A 20,525-nucleotide genomic window follows, 5' to 3' on the forward strand; every position below is an offset into this window, starting at 1 on the left:
AGCACCTCTCTGATTTAAAGGGTTTGGGTTGAATGTGGAAGACAATATATAACAGATATATTTCTCTGACAATGATGAATGTTCTTGACTGATTAGAGGTATTCCATTTATAGATGTGCAACAGCCCGAAATGAACACTACAACAGCTTTATCAACTGGTTAAATAAAAATGACAACGGCATCATCAACTGCTTAAATAAAAATGACAACGGCATCATCAACTGGTTAAATGAACACGACAACAGCATTATCAACTGGTTAAATGAACACGACAACAGTGTTATCAACTGGTTAAATGAACACGACAACAGCATTATCAACTGGTTAAATGAACACGACAACAGCATTATCAACTGGTTAAATGAACACGACAACAGCATTATCAACTGGTTAAATAAAAATGACAACAGCGTTATCAACTGGTTAAATGAACACGACAACAGTGTTATCAACTGGTTAAATGAACACGACAACAGCATTATCAACTGGTTAAATGAACACGACAACAGCATTATCAACTGGTTAAATGAACACGACAACAGTGTTATCAACTGGTTAAATGAACACGACAACAGCGTTATCAACTGGTTAAATGAACACGACAACAGCGTTATCAACTGGTTAAATGAACACGACAACAGCGTTATCAACTGGTTAAATGAACACGACAACAGCGTTATCAACTGGTTAAATGAACACGACAACAGCGTTATCAACTGGTTAAATGAACACGACAACAGCGTTATCAACTGGTTAAATGAACACGACAACAGCATTATCAACTGGTTAAATGAACACGACAACAGCAGTATCAACTGGTTAAATGAACACGACAACAGCATTATCAACTGGTTAAATGAACACGACAACAGCGTTATCAACTGGTTAAATGAACACGACAACAGCGTTATCAATTGGTTAAATGAACACGACAACAGCATTATCAACTGGTTAAATGAACACGACAACAGCAGTATCAACTGGTTAAATGAACACGACAACAGCATTATCAACTGGTTAAATGAACACGACAACAGCATCATCAACTGGTTAAATAAAAATGACAACAGCGTTATCAACTGGTTAAATGAACATGACAACATCATTATCAACTGGTTAAATGAACACGACAACAGCGTTATCAACTGGTTAAATGAACACGACAACAGCGTTATCAACTGGTTAAATGAACACGACAACAGCGTTATCAACTGGTTAAATGAACACGGCAACAGCATTATCAACTGGTTAAATGAACACGGCAACAGCATTATCAACTGGTTAAATGAACACGGCAACAGCATTATCAACTGGTTAAATGAACACGGCAACAGCATCATCAACTGATTAAATGAACACGGCAACAGCATCATCAACTGGTTAAATGAACACGACAACAGTATTATCAACTGGTTAAATGAACACGACAACAGTGTTATCAACTGGTTAAATGAACACGACAACAGCATTATCAACTGGTTAAATGAACACGACAACAGCATTATCAACTGGTTAAATGAACACGACAACAGCATTATCAACTGGTTAAATAAACACGACAACAGCATTATCAACTGGTTAAATGAACACGGCAACAGCATTATCAACTGGTTAAATGAACACGGCAACAGCATTATCAACTGGTTAAATGAACACGGCAACAGCATTATCAACTGCTTAAATGAACACGGCAACAGCATTATCAACTGGTTAAATGAACACGGCAACAGCATTATCAACTGCTTAAATGAACACGGCAACGGCATTATCAACTGGTTAAATGAACACGACAACAGCATTATCAACTGGTTAAATGAACACGACAACAGTGTTATCAACTGGTTAAATGAACACGACAACAGCATTATCAACTGATTAAATGAACACGACAACAGCATTATCAACTGGTTAAATGAACACGGCAACAGCATTATCAACTGGTTAAATGAACACGGCAACAGCATTATCAACTGGTTAAATGAACACGGCAACAGCATTATCAACTGCTTAAATGAACACGGCAACAGCATTATCAACTGGTTAAATGAACACGGCAACAGCATTATCAACTGCTTAAATGAACACGGCAACGGCATTATCAACTGGTTAAATGAACACGACAACAGCATTATCAACTGGTTAAATGAACACGACAACAGTGTTATCAACTGGTTAAATGAACACGACAACAGCATTATCAACTGATTAAATGAACACGACAACAGCATTATAAACTGGTTAAATGAACACGACAACAGCATTATCAACTGGTTAAATGAACACGACAACAGCATTATCAACTGGTTAAATGAACACGACAACAGCATTATCAACTGGTTAAATGAACACGACAACAGCATTATCAACTGGTTAAATGAACACGACAATGTCGTGGAAATATTCAGTCAATCATATTTCTTAAATACCCGGAGCCTGTGAGTTCAAATATACTTTTTTTTACAACATAATAAAAGCAGAGCTGGTTCATGAAATCAACCCCTTTCCAGTCTTGGCACATACTTATACATTTGTCCTCCTTATGTCACACCCATAGTATCTCCTCTTAATGACTCACCCCCTCTGGTATTTAGCCATCGTTATCTTATTGCTTTGCACTCATTTGAGTTTTGTTTCACATTAGGGCATGGAAACTGTAGAGCCACAACAGTAGTTAAAAAATACAGACATGTCCTGGCCTTAAGACATGTTCTGTCACTGACCTTAGAGCTTTTTATGTCTCTATTTTGGTTTGGTCAGGGTGTGATTTGGGTGGGCATTCTATGTTCATTTTTCTATGTTTTGTATTTCTTTGTTTTGGCCGGGTATGGTTCTCAATCAGGGACAGCTGTCTATCATTGTCTCTGATTGGGAACCATACTTAGGTAGCCTTTTCCCACCTGTGTTTTGTGGGTAGTTATTTTCTGTTTTGTGTTTCTGCACCTGACAGAACGGTTCGTTGTCATTTTGGTCTTTGTTATTTTGTTCAAGTGTTTTGAAAATAAATCATGAACACTTGCTGCGCTTTGGTCCACTCCTTCATCAGACAAGTGTTACATGTTCATGCATGTAGGACCATAGGAACAGTCCTTGACACTTTACAGAAATAATCAGACATGTCATCCTGCTAACTACTCTGAAAGGGACACCCATGTTCTGGAAAAGACCCAAGAGGTATAACCATAGCAACAGTACATATTAGGCCATATAACAGTTACAGGAATTCCCAGACAGGTGTATGTCTAATGGTGTCTAATGACCCAGAGCACATACAGAGAGCAAATGAACACTACAACAGCATTATCAACCGGTTAAATGAACACAACAGCATTATCAACCGGTTAAATGAACACGACAACAGCTTTATCAACTGGTTAAATGAACACAACAGCAGCATTATCAACTGGTTAAATGAACACGGCAGCAGCATTATCAACTGGTTAAATGAAAAACAACAGCATTATCAACTGGTTAAATGAAAACAACAGCATTATCAACTGGTTAAACCACTGGTCCAAATCTGTCATATAACGTTTGCTGAGATCAAATCAAATCTGATTTGTTACATATGCCGATTACAACAGTTGTAGACTGTACAGTGAAATGCTTACTTACAAGCCCCTAACCAACAACGCAGTTTTAAGAAAATACCCCCCAAAAAAGGATGAGTTAAGAAAAACAAATAATTAAAGAGCAGCAGTAAATAACAATAGCGGGGCTATATACAGGGGGTACCGTTAGAGTCAATGTGCGGGTGCTTCGGTGTCGAGGTAATATGTACATGTAGGTAGAATTATTAAAGTGACTGTGCATAGATACTAACAGAAAGTAGCAGCAGCGTAGAAGAGGGGGGGGCGGCAATGCAAATAGTCTGGGTAGTCATTTGATTAGATGTTCAGGAGTCTTATGGCTTGGGGGTAGAAGCTGTTCAAAAGCCTCTTGGACATAGATAGTAGCGCTTGCCGTGCGGTAGCAGAGAGAACAGTCTATGACTAGGGTGGCTGGAGTCTTTGACAATTTTTAGGGTCTTCCTCTGACATCGACTGGTATAGAGGTCCTGGATGGCAGGAAGCTTGGCTCTTTTGATGTACTGGTCCGTACACACTACCCTCTGTAGAGCTTTGCGGTTGGAGGCCAAGCAGTTGCCATACCAGGCAGTGATGCAACCCGTCAGGATGCTCTTGATGGTGCAGCTGTAGAACCTTTTGAGGAGCTGAGGACCCATGCCAAATCTTTTCAGTCTCCTGAGGGGGAATAGGTGTTGTCATGCCCTCTTCACAAATGTCTCTGTGTTCTTGTACCCTGTTTGTTTGTTGGTGATGTGGACACCAAGGAACTTAAAGCTCTCAACCTGCTATACTACAACCCTGTCGATGAGAATGGGGGCGTGCTCTGTCCTCCTTATCCTGTAGTCGACAATCATCTCCTTTGTCTTGATCAAGTTGAGGGAGAGGTTGTTGTCCTTGCACCATACGGTCAGGTCTCTGACCTCCTCCATATAGGCTGTCATCGTTGTCGGTGATCAGGCATACCACTGATGATCAGGCATACCAACTTAATGATGGTGTTGGAGTAGTGCCTGGCCGTGCAGTCATGAATGAACAGGGAGTGGAGGAGGGACTGAGCACGCACCCCTGAGGGGCCCCGTGTTGAGGATCAGCATGGTGGATGTGTTGTTACCTACCCTTACTACCTGGGAGAGGCCCATCAGGAAGTCCAGGATCCAGTTGCAGAGGGAGGTGTTTAGTTCCAGGGTCCTTAGCTTAATGATGAGCTTTGAGGGCACTATGGTGTTGAACTCTGAGCTGTAGTCAATGAATAGCATTCTCACATAGGTGTTCCTTTTGTCCAGGTGTGAAAAGGCAGTGTGGAGTGCAATAGAGATTAAGACTCCGGCATGCAAATTGGAGTGGGTCTAGGGTTTCTGGGATAATGGTGTTGATGTGATCCATGACCAGCCTTCCAAAGCATTTCATGGCTACAGATGTGAGTGCTACTGGTTGGTAGTCATTTAGGCAGATTACTTTTGTGTTCTTTGGCACAGGGACAATGGTCGTCTGCTTGAAACATGTTGGTATTACAGGAAGAGGTTGAAAATGTCAGTGAAGACACTTCTTTTTTTCCCACCTTTATTTGAGAACAAGTTCTCATTTACAACTGCGACCTGGCCAAGATAAAGCAAAGCAGTTCGACAAAAAAACAACATAGTTACAAATGGGACAAACAAACGTATAGCCAATAACACAATAGAAAAATCTATATACAGTGTGTGCAAATGGCGTGAGGAGGTTTGGCAATAAGTAGGCCATAGAGTCGAAGCAGTTACAATTTAGCAAATTAACACTGGAGTGATCGATGTGCAGATGATGATGTGCAAAAGTAAATAAAAACAATATGGAGATGAGGTAGGTAGTTGGGTGGGCAATTTACAGATGGACTATGTACAGCTGCAGCGAACGGTAAGCTGCTCAGATAGCTGATGCTTAAAGTTAGTGAGGGAGATATAAGTCTCCAATTTCAGCGATTTTTGCAATTCCTTCCTGTCATTGGCAGCAGAGAACTGGAAGGAAAGGTGGCCAAAGTAGGTGTTGGCTTTGGGGATGACCAGTGAGATATACCTGCTGGAGCGCGTGCTACGGGTGGGTGTTGCTATGGTGACCAGTGAGCTGAGATAAGGCGGAGCTTCTCCTAGCAAGAGCGCTGCAGTACAGCGCCCTTAACAACTGCGCCACCCGGGAGGCAATAAGAGCTAGTTTTCAGTTTCCCCTCCACACTCAGACCACTCCGACAGTTCTAGCAAAATTCTTGCTTGACAAATTGCTCTTTGCTAAGAAGCTATTGTCTGTTTTTGTTCATTTGAATTAAAACCAATCACAGTAAGGTCACAGTAACTGCAACAAGTTGTTGCCCAGAAATGATATTGAGGTCGAAAAAAGGCTGCATTAGACCTTTAAGGCTTTGATTACAGTGTCTTTATGTTAAAAAGAAAACTGTCTGTTGATCTGTTACACCTGTCTTTGTGCTTGTCTCCACCTCACTCCAGGTGTCACCCATCTTCCTCATTATCTCCAGTGTATTTATACCAGTGTTCTCTGTTTGTCTGTTGCCAGTTCGTTTTGTTTCGTCAAGCCTACTAGTGTTTTTTCCCAGTGCACCTTTCTGGGTCTAGTTCCTGTTTTCTAGCTTTCCTGGTTTTTGACCAATCTGCCTGCCCTGACCCTGCCTGTCGTTTTGTCCCCTTGTCACACCACCCTGGATTACTGATCTCTCTGCCTGCCGTTCTGTACCTTTCGGACTCTGCTCTGGACTACTGACCTCCCTGGTCTTGTCGTTTGCCTGCCCCCGTTTTTAAAAATAATTGATACTGTGGCATATCAATATCCCTGCGGTCTGCCATTTTTTTAACCTTTAAATGCGAGTCACATTGAGATTAAAAATCTATTTTACAAGAGAGCTGTAACGGTTGTCGTCGGTGGAAGAAGGAGAGGACCAAAACGCAGCATGGTTAGTGTTCATCTTATTTAATCATAATCAAAACTAAACACTGAATAACAAAAACAACAAAGAAACAACCAAAACAGTTCTCTGGTGCAGACACACAGACTGAAAATAACTACCCACAAAACACAATAGAACACAGGCTACCTAAATATGGTTCTCAATCAGGGACAACGATTGACAGCTGCCTCTGATTGAGAACCATATCAGGCCAAACACAGAAATAGAAAATCATAGAAAAACGAACATAGACTGCCCACCCCAACTCACGCCCTGACCATACTAAAACAAAGAATAAAATAACAGAACTATGGTCAGAACGTGACAAGAGCCCTGTATACATTACAATAAAAACAGAAAACATACATGTATAGAACAATATAATTCAGCACACAACAAAATAAAAATAATTAATACAAGCAAGGACGTAAATTAACAACAAATTGTATAATATTACATTGTATTCTACCCTCCAACGATTTCCCAAAGATCCCTTGTCCAAAATGTGCTTAATCTGTCAATTATTTTTTTTCTTAATTTATTTTGGGAAACCCTGTTCTATGGAACAAACTAGGTACTTTGGTTAAGATATGGCAACCTTTTATTGAATATATGGAAAAGTTCCCTGGTAATGGATCATGAAACCCTCCTCACCCCAACACTCAAAACATTCTGGTGCAAGGTGTGGGGGCACTAAAATGACTGATTATATGCTTAAATGATGACTCCGGACAGCTTCCCAGTCTTCAGTATCAGAACCGTATAAATCTAACCATATAGAGGGAAGAGTGCTCCTTGGTGAGAGCCAGTGCCGGTCAACAATGCCAGGACAACAAGAATGGTGATTAAAATGAGTCAAAACATTATTGTGGTGAGTATATGATGGTCTGAATGGTACCAGTCTATGTTGTCACCATTACTCATCACCCTCACTAGATTTGGGTTGATATCATGTTATAGACTTCTGACTTCACTAACTTCTCGGCCTAGGAGGGGGCCTATGTGATATACAGTTGGCCAAAAGTTGAGAATGACACAAATATTAATTTCCAAAGTTTGCTGCTTCAGAGTCTTTAGATATTTTTGTCAGATGTTACTATGGAATAAAGTATAAAGTACTCACTCAAAATTAATACAGGTAACGAGTGGAGGACAGAGGAGCCTCTTAAAGAAGAAGTTACAGGTCTGTGAGAGCCAGAAATCATGCTTGTTTGTAGGTGACCAAATACTTATTTTCCACCATAATTTGCAAATAAATTCATAAAAAATCCTACAATGTGATTTTCTGGATTTTTTCCCCTCATTTGTCTGTCATAGTTGAAGTGTACATATGATGAACATTACAGGCCTCTCTCTTCTTTTTAAGTGGGAGAACTTGCACAATTGGTGACTGACTAAATACTTTTTTGCCCCACTGTATGTGACGTGACTATTCCCAAACACCCTGACCGTCTGAAAGCCCAGACGCAGAGATGTGGATGGAGGATGCTGATACGAGGGGCTGGGTTTATGTTGGGACCCAGGCTAGGGTTCCCAGGCTGTTAGTTGGTCAGACAGGGTCTGAGGAGGTCTCTGTGTGACGAAGCAGGAGATCACTTCCCCTGGCAGCTGGTTCAAATTATCCCTTCCTCCCCCACCCTGTCTAGGCCTCCTTCCCTGCGTCAGGGAGTAATGCTCTCAGCCCAACCAGAGACATGCTGCTCCCATTAAAAGGGGAAGCACAGTAATGTGACTAAACTGAAAGATGTGGTCTGTGTGTGTGTGTGTTTGTGTGTGTGTATTGCAAGTTTGAGGGTCGGATCTATCTCCTTCCCACCTCCACATCAAGGTTTCAAAGTCATTCCATATCAACAGTCACCCACTTTGATATCAATGGAGCTGATGTTCTCAACTCACTTTGGACAGGATGACAACGCACAGTGAAGTGTTTTGCGGCCTTGTTAGAAGTGCTATGTAAATGCAATCCATATGATCGTGATTCTCATTACCGTCATTATCACCACAATGGCGTCATAATCGCACGAGATGCAGAGAAACCAATAGATGAGGTCTGCGATGCATCGTGTAGTGATGCCTGAAAGAGGAAGACAGCAAGAAGGACAAAAGTGAAATGAGGACAGACAAGCATTGTAATGCAACTGAAATGGACTACCCCTAAAACACAACTGCTATGGAAACAATGATACTTTCCCACCCAGTGAGAGTTAAGATAAAACCTCCACGTTTGCCTCTCAGAGTTGAGAAAAGGACCATAGACAATGGGGGGATGGAATATCCTGTAAGATTACACCATTTCTCAGAGGTTATTTGTCATACTGTATTTCAACACCTCTAGCTAAGAGAGTTTCCTCAGGCTGGGGAGCCTATGGACTGTCTGGGAGTTCCTCAGGGTTGATTGAGTGTGCAGTTTGTTGCTTACACACTTGGTGGGGTCACAATACCTTACCGGAATCATTGCAAAAACACTTGTCTTGCTTCCAACTACACTGATTCTTTCTATGGGCGGAGATGCTTGTGGACAGGGAAAAATTGGCATGGGATGTCATAATGACGTAGTTTTCCAGTTGTAAATTGTATTTCTGGTTGAAAAGACGTCAGACAATATTACACCCAAAATACTGTACATATTTGTTAATGATGGCATCGAGACGTCTGGGAAATACTGTACATATTTGTTCATGATGACATCGAGACGTCTGGGAAATACTGTACATATTTGTTCATGATGACATCGAGACGTCTGGGAAATATGACATATTTTGATTGGTATCAGGTCAGAGAAGCAGGTAAAGAAGTTTTTCTGGTCGCTAAAAATACATTTAAAAAACTTTTTTGAAACTACCTGACCATGAGGTCTAAAATGATGTCTCCCTGATGATATAATTGTATTACAAACATGCTTTGTGCCAGTCAAGTTGAAGGAAGGCCTTCGTTGTTGAGATGAGAAGGGTCAGGCTCCCAGATACCAAGACATAAGTTGGCGTGCAATGCATGTCATTTCCAAAGCACAATCCTTTCCAAAACGATGAGACACACACAAAGGCAGCCAAATAAAGAGATCTTGGTTCCTTCATCAGGCGCATCTGTAAAAGAGACCTTGGTTCCTTCATCAGGCGCATCTGTAAAAGAGACCTTGGTTCCTTCATCAGGCGCATCTGTAAAAGAGACCTTGGTTCCTTCATCAGGCAAATCTGTAAAAGAGACCTTGGTTCCTTCATCAGGCACATCTGTAAAAGAGACCTTGGTTCCTTCATCAGGCACATCTGTAAAAGAGACCTTGGTTCCTTCATCAGGCGCATCTGTAAAAGAGACCTTGGTTCCTTCATCAGGCACATCTGTAAAAGAGACCTTGGTTCCTTCATCAGGCGCATCTGTAAAAGAGACCTTGGTTCCTTCATCAGGCGCATCTGTAAAAGAGACCTTGGTTCCTTCATCAGGCGCATCTGTAAAAGAGACCTTGGTTCCTTCATCAGGCACATCTGTAAAAGAGACCTTGGTTCCTTCATCAGGCGCATCTGTAAAAGAGACCTTGGTTCCTTCATCAGGCGCATCTGTAAAAGAGACATTGGTTCCTTCATCAGGTGCATCTGTAAAAGAGACCTTGGTTTCAGCTGGACTCCCTTATAAAGGTTCAATAAAATGGAAGGGTCCAGTCCATCATTATCTGTTAGAATAAGGCCTATACTGTAGAGTACTGGGAACTTCAAACAAAGCTAAGTTCCAGGTTTACCTGATGTGATTACATAATACTACCTTTTCTCTGGTAAAATGACAGAAGTCAGTGATGTGACCTCTGTCAGAGTGATATATAGCCCCATGAGGATGAAAGCTACAGGTTTGGTCGAGGCTGGGGCCGGCTCTAACGTAGGGCTGATTTGTGACATATATTCAGCTTTTGTGATATTGGTCACTAAGGTTAATGCTCAATGATACAAATTCTGCGATCATATGGTGTACAGGATTGGGGTCAATTTTCATGTCAATTCATGTCAGCTCAATGAATTTGAAATGACTTTTTTTCAATTCTTGAATTGAACGCCTTTGATTGAATTAAATCAACAGTATATGACTGAAGTAAAATGCAATAGAGCCCACCCATGATCATGTATAAATAGTATAATGGATTTCACATTTTGACTTTCATCAAATTTGAGATTCTACCTTGGTTCTCCATTAACTCCATAAAAAAATCAAGTCTGATTACATCCTACACTCCAGGGCTCCTGAGTGGTGCAACGGTCTGACACTGCATCTCAGTGCAAGAGGCATCACTACAGTACCGGTTTCGAATCCAGGCTGTATCACATCCGGCCGTGATTGAGAGTCCCATAGGGTGGTGCACCACTGGCCCAGCGTCGTCCGGGTTTGGCCTGGGTAGGCCAATCATTGCAAGTAAACATTTGTTCTTAAAACTGACTTGCCTAGTTAAAAAGGTTAAATAAAATATTTGTGTTTGGTCAAGTAGGTGGTCAAAAGCCACAAACCACAATAGCATATCATGAAGTGGAAACTAATTCCAGGTTTGATAAAATCCAGAATACACTTCCAGCTAGGAGGCCCCTTGATGCATCATCCATTGCCCAGGCAACTGAACAACCCATTGGAAAAAAATACACCCTCAGCGCCTGTTAAATGGCTGGGTTAAGCAATGAGTCATGTCTGTATATATATTTAGACACACACTGAGGGTTTATAACGCCAGTAACGCTCTGCCTCTCCTCAGATCATGTTCCCTCCATCATGGTATGGTCAGTGTCACAATAGTCTCACAACCACCTAGCCAGAATACAGTGAATTAATAATACTCATGAGCCACATCAAGTTTAACCAATGAAGGGGTTAATTCAAACAACAGTTAACCCATCTGTCTGTCACAGTTAATGATCAGTTAACAATGTATGTATCTCATCAAATCTGTCATAACAGTAAGGGTCTTTGAACAAATAAAAATGTGTTGAATCTGTCCCATAAAGCATTCACTGGTCTCACCATGTGGTGATAATAGGAACCTAATCATCGTCATTATAACAAATAATGTCTTACATCAGGAAAATAAGGCAACCGATCTTAATGACTCCTGCCTTAAAGCACTGAAGTTCCAGATATTAACATGTGCTTATCGCCCTCTAGTGGTGAAACCAGCTAAAGACAGATTGCTCTGACCAAACCCAGATATTCTTCACTGTCACAGAAGGGAATGGATGAGCGTCATCGGACTGTTTTTATTGCAGTAGATAAATCTCCCGCACTGGGCACCTTGAATCTGGATCGTCTTCAGCTTGCTCCACATCACTCTTATCCTTTATCGACCACCAGCGCAGAACCCTGTAACAACCAGGAACACAGATGAGTTAGTCCAGACGAGAGCTTCTCCGTGATATGTAAGACTATACCCATGTCTAGACGAGGATATCCCCTTGGTAATATCTGTAATATACACATGACATAATGCATAAATAAAACAGTTCTGGTATGAGTGCTGAATTGGGTATGATGGCCATCATATGAGACTGGATGTGTGTCATTTTGGAAGGAGAATCAAATATTTTTTTGTCCTATCGGAGCTTTAAGTGGCCATATCTTTTCAGGCTCCAAGAAATGAGATATAGTGTCACAGTTGCTGAGCAAACATGAACCTCATTACTGTTCTGGAAACTAGATATGATAAGATTTGAGACTGCCGGTCCATATTTGACAGGGAGAGCCCTTTCTCTGGTTAAGTCACATCCAGATTCAAACCATCTTTATTGGCAGCACGGCAACAAAAAAAAAGCAATCCAATGCTGTTAAAGCAACTTGGCTTTAATAAAGCAATAAGGCCTGAAGAGGCACCGTATGGTGAATATGCCACAGCTAAGGGGTATTAAGGCACTTTCTGCGTTAATAACCGTCTATACTATAGCCTATAGAATATACATGAGAGTATCCCTCCCTCACAGATGGAGACAAACACAGTCAAAGGTATATCTACAGCTCTGTGTATGTGAGCTGCTACACTGACACACAGGTGCTACCTAGAACATGAAAGGGTTCTGCGGCTGTCCCCATAGGACAGGGTCATTTTGGGAGTGCACGTTTTGGTTTTTGTCCTAGCATTATACAGCTCAGTCAAATAATCAACCATGTTTGATCATTTGAGTCAGTAGTGTAGTGTTAGTGCAAAAACAAATTGTGCCCAGAGTTTTGGAAACGCTGATTTAGAAAAATATTTTCTGGTTAGAACTGTTCTGGTTCCAGATAGAACCCTTTCCCCGGAGGTTTCTACATGGAACCCAAAAAAGTTATTGAGAAGAAAAGGAGAGCCGCACACTCTAGGAGCAACAATGTTTCGACAGCCAAGCTGTCTACATCAGGATTCTACCTGGAACCAAAATGGGTTCTACCTGGAACCAAAAAAAGTTATTTTATGGGAACAGCCAAATAACCCTTTTTTTCTAAGAGTGTACTTTGTATGTGGTGTACAGCCTGTTCACTTACCCCAGGGAGAGGAAGAGCAGCAGTAGCAGAGAAGTCAGACAGGCCGTGAGGAGAGAGAGATTGAGGGCGTGGGACCATCCACCATGCACAGGGACAATTCGGCCCCCTGGAAGCAGTGACAGATCAATTATCTCCTGCTGCTCACTGTGGCCTACAACCACCTGGGGGATGACTGGGTTAGAGAGGGGGGTCAGAGACTCAGAACACCGAGAGAGAGGATACATCGACTATAAAGATACATACAAAGATGTGTGGTGAAGCTCTGGCACAAAATGGGCACCGTGCTACACATTGATGGTGAATGGGGAGTCCCCACCATACAACACACATAAAGGAATATGGGACTTGAATGAACTTCTCTCTGCAACACTATCATCACCTATGAGGTGGTAGTAGTCTGACTAAGGAGCACTGGTCAGAGTAGATCTCACACTGGTATGTACCCTGGTTTTGCAGACCAGCTGAGGGGATAGAGTAGAGCCGGTCTATCCCTACTGTCACCTCCTCAAACTGATCCACCTGCTGGGTCCTGATCTGCAAGTCAGGGGACAACATGACTGCACAATCCTCTGATCTTCTCTCACTACAAAGGAATCATGTCTAAATGGAAGTATCAGGAAAAGGAATGGTTTCATAACATGACTTCAATAATTCAGCTCATCTTTTGGGAGAGATTCTCATCTAAAGACATACTTGGGTCTAGATTGTGAGGAATTGCAGTGGGTACTGTATAGTGATGGACATGCTAGGCCATTATCACACACTGAAACACCCTAACCTTGTGGTCAAGCTGTTCTCAGGGGGCAGCAGAGTGGCAGTCTGAGCCGTCCTAATGATAATATTTAAATACAGCCTCCAGGGGGGTGCACTGAAAGGGGGTGATATGCTGAACAGTAATTGTGCAGCACTGGGTGGATATGAATACCATGGTGTGTGGGAGGAGACTGTCACCTCACACAAAGAAGTCAAGAACTTAAAGGGCACCTTAGGGCCTTTCTGTGCAACAGAACATTTCAAGGATGAGGCACCAAGTGGATGTTTTCACAAGGAGAAAATGCAGTTGTAACAAGCAGTATTACACAGACGGACCTACACCGACAGTGTTAAGGCGGGTTTGGGATGAAGTCTTTTAACCAGGCTTTGGGGAGATGAGGGTATTTGAGTGATGAAACAAATCTGTGTGAATGGTCAATAGATTTGAAGTGGTGTTTTGTTACTCACTTGGACAGTCAAGTGGGAACACACAGGAGTCATACTGACAGGTGATAGTGACATAACCAGAAGCCAGAAAACCTGAGGAACCCATGGGAGGAAATGCAACACAGCCTATACGTTTCTAGAACAAGGTAGAAAGGAAATACCATAGGAAATTAAATCTATTTAATACTTTGTACATGTCTTAGTATAACTATTACATTGACAGCAGGTGCACAACTTGCTTGCTATCATAAAACGATTCCAACTATTCTATGAATCAATCTAACACGTTGAGGCAATAGCTAAGCAGAGCTACTAAGAGTTCATGAGGTTCAACAGGAAGGTCATGCCAGGAGGAACAATGGCAGAGGAAACAGTCACTCACCACATGGAGGGAAACATCCAGAAGCTGGGTAGAGATAATAGGGGGAAAACAAACAAAAAATGACAAGAAAGAGGCACATAATTTAAGCAAAACATTTTTACTGATGAACATTGACATGACAAGTTGTCTTGATTGACATTGTTCAGTATAGAACCAAGTATATCGTTAGACTGATAAAACTGTACAGAGCCAGTGGTGTGAAGTACTTAAGCAAAAAATCTTTAAAAGTACTACTTAAGTCGTTTTGAGGTATCTGTACTTTAGTATTTTTGCCAACTTTTACTTTACTACATTCCTAAAGAAATTCATGTAATTTTTACTCCATACATTTTCCCTGACACGCAAAGGTACTCGTTACATTTTGACAGGAAAAAAATGGTCTAATTCACACACTTATCAAGAGAACATACCTGGTAATCCCTACTGCCTCCGATCTGGCGGAATCAAACGCACATGCTTTGTTTGTAAATTGGTGTGCACCTGGAAATCCATTTTCTCTCCTCCCCTCTATCAGACACTGTATGAAATCCATCCATTTTCTCTCCTCCCCTCTATCAGACACTGTATGACGAGAGGTGTGCACCTGGAAATCCATTTCAGACACTGTATGACGAGAGGTGTGCACCTGGAAATCCATTTTCTCTCCTCCCCTATCAGACACTGTATGACGAGAGGTGTGCACCTGGAAAATTTTCTCTCCTCCATCAGACACTTTGACGAGAGGTGTGCACCTGGAAATCCTCCTCCCCTCTATCAGACACTGTATGACGAGAGGTGTGCACCTGGAAATCCATTTTCTCTCCTCCCCTCTATCAGACACTGTATGACGAGAGGTGTGCACCTGGAAATCCATTTTCTCTCCTCCCCTCTATCAGACACTGTATGACGAGAGGTGTGCACCTGGAAATCCATTTTTTATTTTTAACTGTGCCATCTGGTTTGCTTAATAAGGAATTTTAAATGGTTTATACTTTTATTTGTACTTTTGATACTTAAGTATATTTAAAACCAAGTACTTTTAGACGTAGTATTCTTCTGGGCGCCTTCCACTTTAGTAGTTTACATATTAAGGTAACTTTACTTTTACTCAAGTATGACAATTGAGTACTTTTTCAGTTGAGTACTTGTACAGAGACCATACTATACAGAGCCTATCACACAGATGACAGGTTGGGAAAAGGTAAGACATTACTACTGATGATACACGCCCCATTGCAAGTAACAGAGGTTTGGATATGAAAGAAATATTTTGAAATATGGTGTGAGGTAGTAGTGAGGAAAAGGAAATACAAGGAAATTGTCTGCAGCTGTCAGTAACCTCTCGTCATACAGTGTCTGATAGATAGAGGGGAGGAGAGAAAAAAAACTCAATTGCTCCCATGAGAGTGTGGATGTGCACGTGCTAGCCCCTGATATTCTCCCAGATTTCCAACTCTGCACCATTTGTCCATTTTTTTTTACCAGAGCTGAAATTATCTAGTCTGCTGCTATATCCAGTGTAAAACACTGCTCCCAGTGCAAAAACAAGGGAATCAAAATGCATAATGATGCACTAGAGGAGCTGCTGTGTGTGTGGGGGGGTTAAGACAGTACATTTTAGCCGAAACTCCTATCCAGAGCGACTTACATTTACAGATGTAGGATCTTAATTTGATCACCCCGTCACAGGGGAACTTCCCTGCAAAGCAGGAAATGTAAAACATGTAGTGTTTGAGGTTAATGCCTCTGAAGTGTGCAATTTACACTGACATTTCAGACTTGTTTTTACCTTTAAGATGTATCAACCACAAAAAAAAAAAAAATAAGGCCATTAATTACGATCCAAATAATTCACATTTCCTTGTTGATGCAGAATTATTTTCCTGCTGTAACAAAGTGTCTCAAATCCACTACAGATGTAGGATCATTATTTATGGTAGCTAGGTAAGACCATTTGTCATACTGGTTGTGCGCGTCAAATAAAATGTCCATTCCATTGTTGAAAGGCAAAGTATTCTTTGATCGAACTTAACACCCATGACTGTTACAGTATGCAGAAAATAAAATTCACTAATAGAATTCTCCAAAAACAATTATTTAACGTTGTCTCCCAACACCATTAGCAGTGAGGAAAGCACAGCGTATTGAGCCATTTGAGGGACTATTTTGTTAGGAGTGATGTAGACAGCAGGACTTGTACCATCATTCATCTTGTCAAATTCCGCCGCCATGAGCTCAGCCTTTAGGATCTCCTTCAGCTTCCGATCATAGCCTTTCCCTGAGAAACAAAATTCCAAGTTCTTAACTTATAACCCATATCGCTGTGCCTAAATAAAACAGGATCAGTTCTCACCAACTCACCCTGCCTCAATTACTTTCTGGTTGTTATTGAATATATTCTCTAGTTTTTTTTTAAGCACGAGTTTAAAGAACACACATGGAGAAAAAGGTGTAGATTCACCCGCAGAGCAATGCAGGTGTTTATTTCGCCTCTGCAGAAGGCATGAATTGTGGTCACAGGCAGGCAATGGTCATACACAGGCAGGCAACGGTCATACACAGGCAGTCAACGGTCATACACAGGTAGGCAATGGTCATACACAGGTAGGCAATGGTCATACACAGGTAGGCAATGGTCATACACAGGTAGGCAATGGTCATACACAGGTAGGCAATGGTCATACACAGGTAGGCAATGGTCATACACAGGTAGGTGAATCAACTAGGACTAAAGGCTGTAACTGGTTCTCACAAATTAGCTAGAAAAAAGGCTTAGTAGAAGCAAAACAAACAATACTTCACGAAGGCAGAAACAGAATGAACTGAACTTAAGGAGCTGATGAGACCAGGTGAGTAACAGGTGAAATCAATGAACAAAAATGAAAGACAGGCTACGTTCACGAACACAAAACATGGTCAAGGAGCCATTGAAGAACCTTTTGCACATGTGTTCCTTCAGGGATTAAATCAGGATGTCATCAATGTAGACGATGAGAAAGCGGTTGATCATATCCTGGAAAACCTTGTTCATAAAGGATTGGAAGACGGCGGGGGTGTTAGTAAGGCCGTAGTGTATGACCAGGTATTTGTAGTGCGGTGATGAAGGCAGTCTTCCATTTGTTGCCTTCACATATACGGACAAGGTTATATGAACCTCGCAGGTCGAGTTTTGTATAGATGTTGGGGCAGGCCCACTGGTCGCTGGGATCAGAGGATGAGGGACACGGTTGGACCGTGACGTCATTCAGGGAAAGTTTATCATGGCCCAACTGCATGGGCTCTGGAATACTCAGATGATGGAATCATGGAAAGAGAAGGTGTCGGGTTCCTGGGTGGCAGAGTTCTTCGGCAGTCGGCGATGAGGTGGTCGATGGAGATACGAATGTATTTAAATCCTGAAGGTCACCTCTACAGGCCAGCACTGCCTGAAGTTCCGTGTTAAGCCCTCTTCGGTAGACAGTAAGTAAAGCAGCCTCAGTCCATCCACTCCCTGCAGCCATGGTGCGGAACGCGAGAGCATACCGTCTTTGTTGAAGTTCTATGAGGAGGTCTCCTATAGGACGACCGGAAGGAGAGGGATCAAATACCTCTTTGAAGAGGGTGTGGAAATAGGTCTTGGAGCAGAGTTGTGCTTTTGGCAGTCCGTATGAAGAAGGCCCAATCCAGGGCTTTGCCTGTGAGTAGAGACAACAAAATCCACCCTGCTGTTGTTGGTGGTGAAGTTAATGGGGTTGTGCTCAATGTATTTGCTGTATTGCATCAGAAATCCCTGACATTTCCCAGGCGAACCGTCATATTTTCCAGGCATGGATATGAATGAAGGAGGGCTATGGGTTACGATACCTGTCATACGCTCCTCTTGTTGGGTTAGGCGCTGTTGTAGCTCCGCTGAATCCATTCCATTTTAGGTGAGGTATTCTGTAGTGAATACTCAGGGAGAAAAAGGTGTATATACCAGCACAGAGCGCGGCAGGTGTTTATTTCACCTTTACAGAAGGCAGGAATCGTGGTCACAGGCAGGCAATGATCATACACAGTTAGGCACGTGAATCAAAACTAGGACTGAAGGTAATAACTGGTTCTCACAAACACGTTAGGAAAAGGCTTAGTAGAGTCAAAACAAACAATACTTCACAAAGGCACAAACAGAATGAACTGAACTAAATAAGGAGCTGACGAGACCAGGTGAGTAACGAACACAGGTGAAATCAATGAACAAAAATGAAAGACAGGGCTATGTTCAAGAACACACAGAAACAGGACTACATTCAAGAACACAGCGAAACAGAACACAAGGTTGACTAAGAAAATAAATACAGAACCTTACAACGAGTCTACATTTTGAATGTTGTATTTGGTGAGGACGTGTCCCCAACACAGACGTATACTGTCTTCAACCTCCACAAAGCACGGATAGCAGCTAGGAGAGAGGTTGAACAACATGCTGGCATAGAGAACCCACAACCCACACTTCCACATCTTCAGAATGATGTGCTGTCATATGGGAAAAGTTGGTTGAGGTTCCAAAACTTACTGTATTGTGGAATATGAATGTATGATGTCATAAAGGATGTCACTGAGATACGGATTTTCACAGAATTCTAATTCGGATTCCATGGATATTCCATTTGCACGACACACTAAATGAAATGCTGTGTCTTTGAGCCCATAGTGATTTGTGCAGAGCAGATGTTCATCTTCACTTGAGGTGTAAGTGTCTTTAAACCACTCCACTTATATCTGACAATGACAGCGTAATACATGTGAAATGCTCTACCACTTCATGACTAGGTATAGGAGGAGCACCAAAGCCTTCCCTTTGCCTGTGTCGGTTTCCCCACCTTTCTTCTCAATTCCATTGTCTCTGGTCCCCTCTCTCTGCTACCACAATGCACCAGTTTTACTGCAGAGCAGAGGGATGGAGTGAGAGAGGGACGGGGAGGAAGGGAGGGGAAAACTAGCAAGGGGGGTGAAGAGAGAGTGCAAAATGCTCATGAAAGTGTAACGATATAGAGTGGAAGTTTGTCTGTGAGGGAGCCAAAACAAAAATGAAAGGCAAAAGGCTCACTGGTGGTCTGGAGAGAGAGAGAGAGAGAGAGAGAGAGAGAGAGAAACAGAGAGAGAGAGAGAGAGAGAAACAGAGAGAGAGAGAGAGAGAAACAGAGAGAGAGAGAGAGGGAGAGAGAGAGAGAGAGAGGGAAACAGAAAGGGAAATGAAAACTAAGATGGATAAACCCTGAGCAGTGGAGGACACTGAAATCATTGAGATAATGAGTGATGGAAAAAAGTGCCAATCCCTAATTAATGAAAGAAAATGAGAGATATTGAAAAAAAGGTTAGACATGGAGAGAGAGAAAAAGAGAGATCACGAGAAAACAAGAGAGAAAAAGGAGAACAGAGAGAGAGAGAGACTACCAATCAAGCTCACTGCCTCATCACATCCCATATCCCCTCCCCCTCCCCCACAACCCCCACTCTCCCAATCTCTCTCTCTCTCTCTCTCTCTCTCTGTGTGTCTCCATGGTAACCAGACAGGGTGCCTAATACACCAAGTTAATATATTTCCAGTGGCATGGTGAGCTGGGTACTAAAGCATTCATCTGTCTCCACACAGACAAGCTAATCAATATTGGCCAAGAGTCTGCTCCAGGACTGCCAGAGTCAGACAACAAGTCAGGCAGCCACCCTGGCTTCCCAGCTGGGGAGGGAGGGCCACAAATACATGTGTGTGTGTGTGTGTGTGTGTGTGTTTGTGTGTGTTGTGTGTGTGTGTGTGTGTGTGTGTGTGTGTGTGTGTGTGTGTGTGTGTGTGTGTGTGTGTGTGTGTGTGTGTGTGTGTGTGTGTGTGTGTGTGTATGAGAGAGACAGAGAGACAGAGAGAAGGCAAAAGAGAAAGAAGGCAAGTGTGTGTGTGTGAGAGAGAGAGAGAGAGAGAGAGAGAGAGAGAGAGAGAGAGAGAAAGAGAGCGAGAGAGAGAGAGAGAGAGAGAGAG

General features: G+C 42.2%; 1 long non-coding RNA gene across 1 annotated transcript; it reads right to left on the reverse strand.

The window, feature by feature from the left end:
* Positions 1-16,983: 16,983 nt before the first annotated feature.
* On the reverse strand, positions 16,984-18,665 carry LOC135575209 (uncharacterized). The gene is made up of 2 exons (XR_010465755.1): positions 18,377-18,665; positions 16,984-18,207 (listed from the first exon to the last, which is right to left on the reverse strand). It is a non-coding gene; the product is annotated as an uncharacterized LOC135575209 (long non-coding RNA).
* Positions 18,666-20,525: the final 1,860 nt, after the last annotated feature.

Source organism: Oncorhynchus nerka, linkage group LG14 (assembly GCF_034236695.1).
Source record: "Oncorhynchus nerka isolate Pitt River linkage group LG14, Oner_Uvic_2.0, whole genome shotgun sequence".
Taxonomy (NCBI): Eukaryota; Metazoa; Chordata; class Actinopteri; order Salmoniformes; family Salmonidae; genus Oncorhynchus; species Oncorhynchus nerka.